The sequence below is a fragment of the Triturus cristatus genome, chromosome 2_1, assembly GCF_964204655.1.
Source record: "Triturus cristatus chromosome 2_1, aTriCri1.1, whole genome shotgun sequence".
Lineage (NCBI taxonomy): Eukaryota > Metazoa > Chordata > Amphibia > Caudata > Salamandridae > Triturus > Triturus cristatus.
Genome location: NC_140581.1, coordinates 241,287,144 through 241,294,643, shown reverse-complemented (window position 1 = coordinate 241,294,643; position 7,500 = coordinate 241,287,144). Strand labels below are relative to the sequence as shown.

The 7,500-nt window shown below is 46.3% G+C and overlaps 1 non-coding gene across 1 annotated transcript in view; it reads right to left on the bottom strand.

The window, feature by feature from the left end:
* The window catches only part of LOC146864036 (28S ribosomal RNA), a 3,771-nt gene extending 3,679 nt beyond the window's left edge, over positions 1-92 (bottom strand). The window contains exon 1 of the ribosomal RNA XR_014977628.1: positions 1-92. This exon is cut by the window's left edge and continues 3,679 nt beyond it. This is a non-coding gene — a ribosomal RNA (28S ribosomal RNA).
* Between the last annotated feature and the right edge of the window lie 7,408 nt (positions 93-7,500).

Genomic DNA, 7,500 nt, shown 5'->3' with positions numbered 1-7,500 from the left:
TCGCCGTTACTGGGGGAATGCTGGTTAGTTTCTTTTCCTCTGCTTAGTAATATGCTTACATTCAGCGGGTCGCCACGTCTGATCTGAGGTCGTAGTCAGAAGAATAATGCCGGAGTGTCAAGGGGGTTGCCGGAGAAGGCCAGGCCCCTGCCGGAGCAGGGGTCTGGCGTCCCAGCAGCTCGCGCCCTCTTTCCCCGGATCGGATCTAGAGGGGTTTCGTCCTCCCTGGGATGCCGGCCACGGTGGTGGACGCCCGAGGCGCGTGCGCGCAGGCAGCCGGTGGGACACCACAGACAGCCACGCGCGGCATGCAGCCAGGTGCCCCGGGACCCGGGTCCCGGTGCGGACCGGTCACCAGACCCCTTCTCGGGAGCCAGGTGCGCCGGCGGCATACCCGGCGAGGGACCCTGCCACGGGCGATCGGGGAGGTCTGACCTTGTGGGGGGACGAAGGGAAGAGGACCTAACCCTGCGATGGCCTAAAGACTTTGGTTTCCCAGAAGCTGCTCGGCAGGTCATGGGAATTTATTTATTTATTTTATTTATTTATTTATTTAGAAAGTTTTATAGAGCGCGAACAAGATCCTTGCGGATATCAGAGCGCTTTACATAACAGCAGCCTGTAAGAGGAACAAAAAAACAGAGATAAGCAAGTGAACAAACATATAAAAACCATGATGAGGGCAAATATAGTGGTATAGAGGAATTACAACATGGTGCTGTCACATAAGACAGGAACTAGCGAACTCAGTTCTGAAGGGAAAGAGCTCAAGTAAATTTTGCCATGAGAAGCGCTTTGACTTCTTTTTTGAAAGCGGCGGAGGAGGCATTCCGTCTGGTTTCGGGGGGAAGAGTGTTCCAAATTTTGGGCGCCATCCCAGAGAAGGATCGATTATATGTTTTCTTTTTGTTGAACCTTTGAGGTTTCAGTAAAAGGTTTTCGGCACTCCTGGAAGTCCGTAGACCACCAGAGATTGTCAGTTTCTGCGCGAGGTAGCTGGGAGAGTTGTGGTGTAAGGCTTTATGAGTCATGCACGCCACTTTTAGGTAGATTCTAGCTTCAAATGGAAGCCAATTCAAGGATTTTAAATCAGGGGTAATGTGTGCAGTTCTTTTCGAGCCAGTGATGAGTCTTGCCGCAGCGTTGATAGACGCTCTTAAGGGTGCTGTTGCGGCTTTTGGTAGTCCACACAGGGAGACGCTTCCGTAATCCACACAAGGGAGAACTAGCGCTTGTACTGCCAACTTGAGGTCCTCGATTGGCAGGAAGGGTTTCAGCTTCCTTAGGGTACTTATCTGGAAATTAGCTCTCTTTGTGGCGTTACTGATGTGTTTTTGCATCATGAGATTGTTGTCGAGAGTGATCCCCAAGGATTTTGCAGAATCCACGATAGTTGGTTGTACGTTGAACGTGGAGAGTTGTTTGATCAGGTCATGCATTAGAGGGATCTTGGCCGGTGGTGCTATGAGGAGGAATTCTGTTTTTAATGCGTTGAGTTTGAGATGATTTTCTGATAACCAAGACTGGGTGATCATGAGTGTGGAGTTGAGCAAATTAATGTCCTCTATGGAATTGATCTTGAGGTATAGTTGTGTGTCGTCTGCATACATATGAAATTGAACATTGGATGTTTGCAGGATTTCAGTGAGCGGTTCCATGAACAGGTTGAATAAGGACGGTGAGAGTGCGGACCCTTGCGGCACCCCAAGAGATACAGGGGAGGCATTGGAGAGCGCGTTGTTAACCTTGAATTTTTGTGAACGGTTATGCAGGAAGGATGTAAACCATTTTAGCACTGTGCTAGACAGACCCATCCTATGCTCCAGGAGATCTAATAGTTTCTGGTGTTTGACCGTATCAAAGGCTGATGAGAGGTCTAGTAAGATGAGTAAGCACGAACCATTCTGGTCAAGGATTTGTAGCGCATCATCAAGAATGTGTGTCATGGCCGATTCAGTGCTGTGACCCGCTCTGAAGCCTGATTGGTGTTTATTTAGTAGGTTGAAGTGATCTATGTGATTGGTCAGTTGTCCGTTTACACATTTTGCCAGCAATTTGGCCAAAGTGGGGATATTGGAAATGAAACGGTAGTTGTTGAGGTCAGAGGGGTCCGCAGTGAGTTTCTTTAGGATAGGTGAGACTTGGCCTACTTTGAGGGAGTCCGGGATGCAGCCTTGTTGGAGTGAGCTGTTAATGATTTTGGTCCAGAGTGGAAGGAGCCACGGTGAAAGGGCTTTGACTGCATTAGCCGGGAGGGGGTCCGTGAAATGATTGGCCGGTTTCAGGTTGTTGAGAATCTTGCCTAGGTCGTCTTCAGTGTACGTCTCAAAGGAAGACCAGGCTGCCTTGTTTTTGGGGCAGGCCTTAGGGGGGGAAAGGCATGGGATGGGTGTAAATAACGGGGTGATAACCATATGAGGAGCAGTGTGTAGTGGGCTGTCATTAAGGAGGTCCTTTATGAGGTTGTCGGTCTTCAGATTGAAGAAGGTGGAGAATTCTTGACAGTTAGGTTGTGGGCGATCTAGGTCTCGGGCCCGTTGGGGAGCTTCCTTGGATTGATTTTTGACAAGTTCGAAGAGCTTTTTTGGCCGGTTTTTAGCTTGGTCAAGTTGGTGTCTGAAGAAGTCAGCTTTAGTGCGTTTAATTTTTTTGTAGTATGCATTTCTCTTTTTCCTAAGGAGTTTGAGGTGGAGAGCCGATGGGACTGCTCTCCAGTTGCGTTCTGAGGATCTGAGGGCTCTTCGATCTTCATTAAGTAGAGCATTGTACCAGGGCTTGGAATCTTTAATGGGAGCTCTCTTAAGTTGCAGTGGGGCGGCCTCATTTATTATCGAGGTCATGGCGTCGAGATAGTGATTCGTGAGAACATGGACGTCAGAAGTGTTTACAGGGGGCTGGAGCAGGTTATAGCTGGAGGTGGGTAGTGAGTTGGGGTTGATTTTTTTCAAGTCTCGTTTCCAGATCTTTGGTTTTGTGGGTTGCGATGAGTTGAGTTTAAAGGTTTCTTTGATGTGAAAGGCAATAATGTGATGGTCAGACCAGTCGCATGGGTGGATTGAGTCCACCTGGATGACGTCAGCTTTGGAGATAATGAGATCAAGGGTTGATCCTTTAATGTGAGTAGGACTACTGCAAGATTGGGTGAAGGCTAGATCATCCAGGAAGTTTTTGAAACTGTTGACCCCTGAGTCATTAATGTCATTCCAATGGAGATTGAAGTTGCCTAGGAATATTTGGGTAATTTGCCGCCCGTTGTTAGAGGAGATCAAATCCATGAGGTGTTCAATGAAAAGGAGGTTGTCTCCTGGGGGATGGTAGATGATGTGGAATGAGCAAACAGGTTTGCCCTTGCAGCAAATGTTTAGGCATAAGTATTCGCAAGATGTAAAAAATGGCGAAATGGCTCTGTTTATGGTGATGCTGCTGCGATGTATACAAGCTATGCCGCCCCCTATCTTGTCCGATCTATCGAGTCTAATGATGTCGTAGTTAGGAGGGACGAGGATGTCGAGTAATGGTGTGGATGAATCTGTTAGCCAGGTTTCCGTAAGAAATAGGATGTCAAGCTCCTGGGAGATGATGAGGTCAGCTATGTCATATTTATACTTAACAAGGGGAAACCCGTAAGGTAGGAAGGACCTAGGGTACTTACTAATTTGAAAAACAATAGGTCCTTCAAAAACAATTCAACAAAAGAGAAATATAGACCAGAATCGGCTCTATATTATTATACAATGCCCAGCCGGACATTGAAGTTTAATGATCCAAAGAAAGGATAATATAAGCATACGTGTGAATATCGAGTGGAGCACAGTCCTGCGTCCTTCAACACTTAACACAATTACATACAGTGACACAAAAAAACGACATTTATCAGGCTGAAAAGAGAAGCTTATTGCCGATAGCAATTACAAAGGCAAGCTTTCAGGGCGGTACAATGACATGCACAATTTTTAACATATGTGTTTAACATGCATGTTTGTACATAGGGTCGACGACGTTTCGATCTATCTAAGCAATACATAGATCATCATCAGGACTAGAGATAACCAAGCCTGAGAATACAATTCCTGTAAAAAGATGAAGAAGGAAAAGAGAAGAAAACATACATTAAAAACATCCTATAGATAATGAATTTACTCAATAATGACAGTGGTCATGCACAACATAACCTGAACGAATCATGATCCAGAGTGAGCTATTGTGATGGCGAAGGAATTTGTTCTACATTAAAATAAAGGAGAAGGTGATTAAGGTAGAATTTCAATAGTGAAAAAACCTGAATGAGCAAAGTGACATGGCGTGAGAACAAATAGCGAATGGAAGGAGAATGTGCGGTGTGCAATAACCGGCGTGAACAGTTAGCAGGAAAAATAGCCGTATTTGTGAATTGAGCCACAGTAGCACTAGGTGCGCGTAATTATAACCAGGGAGATGTGAACTGGTGACATAATTAGCGATGGCGATTGGCGGGATTAGCGTGAACCCGATATGGGACGTACGGTAACCCGGTGGGGGTCGAGGCAAATGAGCAGGAGGCAAAAAACTAACCTCGGTAGTAGGCGCACAGAATCGTCGCTAACAATTGAGAGGGACCCAGATGGGGTTGTGGTAAGGAGGGCAACCGGCCAGGGACCGGATAATCATTGGCGGGCAACCGCTGGAACTACGGGGAAAAACCAGGTGTAAGGGAAAGGGAATTGAAACAAAGATGAGGGGAACCAATTTGGGAAGAGACTCACCACTTGTTCGTAACGGCGTGCAGGAAGGGGGTTGAACGGAGCTGCAAGGATAATTGGCTTCCGTGTAGGGCGGTATGGATATCCAAGATACGCCTATGAGAGAACGAAGAGGGGGAGTCAGGGAGGGAGGGGGGCCGATGAACGGGAATCGGGAGACGGGACAGGTTCTTACCAGAAATATAGTGGCTGCACGATCGCAGGGTGAAAACGGAGAAGGGACTCAGTTACTTGAACCAACAAGGGAGAGACACGTGACCGGCAGCGACCGTGTCATGTGACAGAACGTGCAATGTGTGTAAATATAGGCAGGCGTGACGGAATACTGTCGGCCATGTTGGGTCAGTGTAGTTAACAAGGAATGATAGAGAAAGGATAAGAGCCAACAAGAAAAACAATAATCAGCAACAGGTCAAATAGGTTGACAGGATAATAAAGAATTAATTCTTTTAAGACAGAACGAGAAATTAGGCAATTATCGGAAATTTAGAATAAAGGACCTTGATTCTTTAAATAAGGGCAAGCCAGTCCTCATTTCTATTAAGACCGTTACGGATAGTGTCCAGAAGAATAATGAGTTTCAACTCTTCTTTATTGAGGATTTGAGCCAAATCCCCACCTCTTGGAGGCAGCTTGATGGTTCGTAGGACTGTCCATTTGATCTCATTGTCTTGATGGTTGGCCAGTTTGAAATGTTCCACTAATGGTGCATTTGGGACATTACAGCGAATCCTGCTGCGATGCTGACCGATTCTTGTTTTGATCTTCTGAGTTGTCTGACCAATGTAGTTCTTGTTGCATGGACATTGGATCAAGTAAATCACGTTGCATGTGTTACAGTTCGAGAAACCATTAGATTTGATAACAGTGCTGCCAAAAGAGAAAGTTTTACCTTCCAATGTATAGTCGCATAGATTACAATTACCACACTTGACATGTCCAACCAAAGGAGTCAGACCCCAATGGGCATTAGGTGTTGTAGGGGGTGCTTTTCTAGGGATCGCAGCACGCACTAGATGGTCTTTCAAATTTCGATTTTTACGAAAAGCAAACAATGGTCTTTCCAGATTGAGTATACCTGCATTTAGTATGGGCCAATGTTTAATGACAGATTTGCGAACATGATTAGAAATAACCGAAAAAGTGGTGACACATACAATTCTTTTAGTTTCTTTTTTGGGGTTAGGTGTGAGCAAGGTTTCCCTAGGGCAGTACCAGGCCCGTTTCTGGGCATTGCGGACAAGTCGTTTAGGGTAACCACGAGCTTTTAGTTTGTCTGAAAGAACTGTGGACTCAATGAAGTAGTTTTCTTTAGAAAAACAATTGCGCCGAATACGCAAAAATTGAGAGTAAGGTAGAGAATCCCTCAGGGCCCTGGGATGGTGACTCTCATATCTCAATAATGTGTTTCGTTCGGTAGGTTTCCTGTAGAGTGTTGTAAGGAGTTCACCATCTGAGTGGTATATGGTGAGATCGAAGAAGGGGATGGATGAGGAGTCAGAAGAAAGTGTGAACTGGAGACCTAAACAATTGTTATTAAGCCAGTGTTGAAAGTTAGTAAGCATATCAACACCGTTGTGCCAAATTAAGAAAACGTCGTCAATGTATCGACGCCATAGTTTAACCCCAGACATAAAGGGGTTAGTGGGTGACAGGATGATGTTAGTTTCTAGAAAGTCCATGCAGAGAATGGCCAAATTCGGGGCAAAAATAACGCCCATCGAAGTACCCTTCACCTGCTGGAAGAATAAGTCATCAAACCAAAAGAAATTCCGGGTAAGGCATATTTCAAGTAATTTCAAAAGAAATAATGTAGGGACTGCATGTGGTCTAGGTCTGGAGTCAAGGACTTGTTGAATCACTTGTAGGGCAAAGGTCTGTGGAATATTTGTATAAAGTGATTCCACGTCAAGAGTGCAGAGTAGGTGTTCAGAAGAATTAAAGGGATGATGCTATGTCGGCAGCATGTATGGAGGCTGATCAGCAGTTAAGAAGAGTGCATTTCAGATGGGGTGCAGAGAGGGAAGAAGAGGGATCTGGAGGTACAAGGATTCTTCTAAGGTTATTAGCACATACTCCTCTGTTGTTGTGTGTGGCGGGTCTGCGAGGGTTGAGGGGGATAGTCGGGATGGTAGTCTGAGAGGATGGAAGGGAGTTGGGGAGGGGGGGTCGTAAGAGTGCAGAAGAGAGAGCAGATCGCTCTCCGAGTGTAAATTGGTGGTGCGCATCGGGCGTGTACAAGTGTTGTGGGAGGGAACTGTTTTCCAACATGGAGGGGGCATTTTAGAGGCAGGTGGAATGGGGTCCAAGTGCCCGTGTGACTTATATGACTTAGATGGTGTGAAGCGCTGTGAATGTCTCGACAGCATCATCTTGAACGAATGTAACTCCGCTTTAATTTGGTGCAAGGTGATCATAATTTCGTCTATTCTGGGGTCTGATGCGGATGAGTGAGATGTAGGGGGTGTGTTGTGTCAGTCGGAGGCTGAGTGGGGGGTTGTAGGGTTGTGGATGCTGCCAGTTGTACAGGAATGAGGAAAGGATGGAAGGTGGTGATGGAAGGTGGTTTGTTCAGAAAGGAGCGTAGTAGCCAAAAGGGGGGGAGGTGAGACATTATTATCACGCAGTCTCTGTGGAGGGGGGGGACAACGTTGAGGGGAGTAGGTGTCAGGTGAGGCCGGGTCATGCGATAGGGAGGTGGCTGAAGGGAACGAGTTAGAGGGATAAAGATTGTATGGGGGAAGAGGAGCGGAGGGCTCCA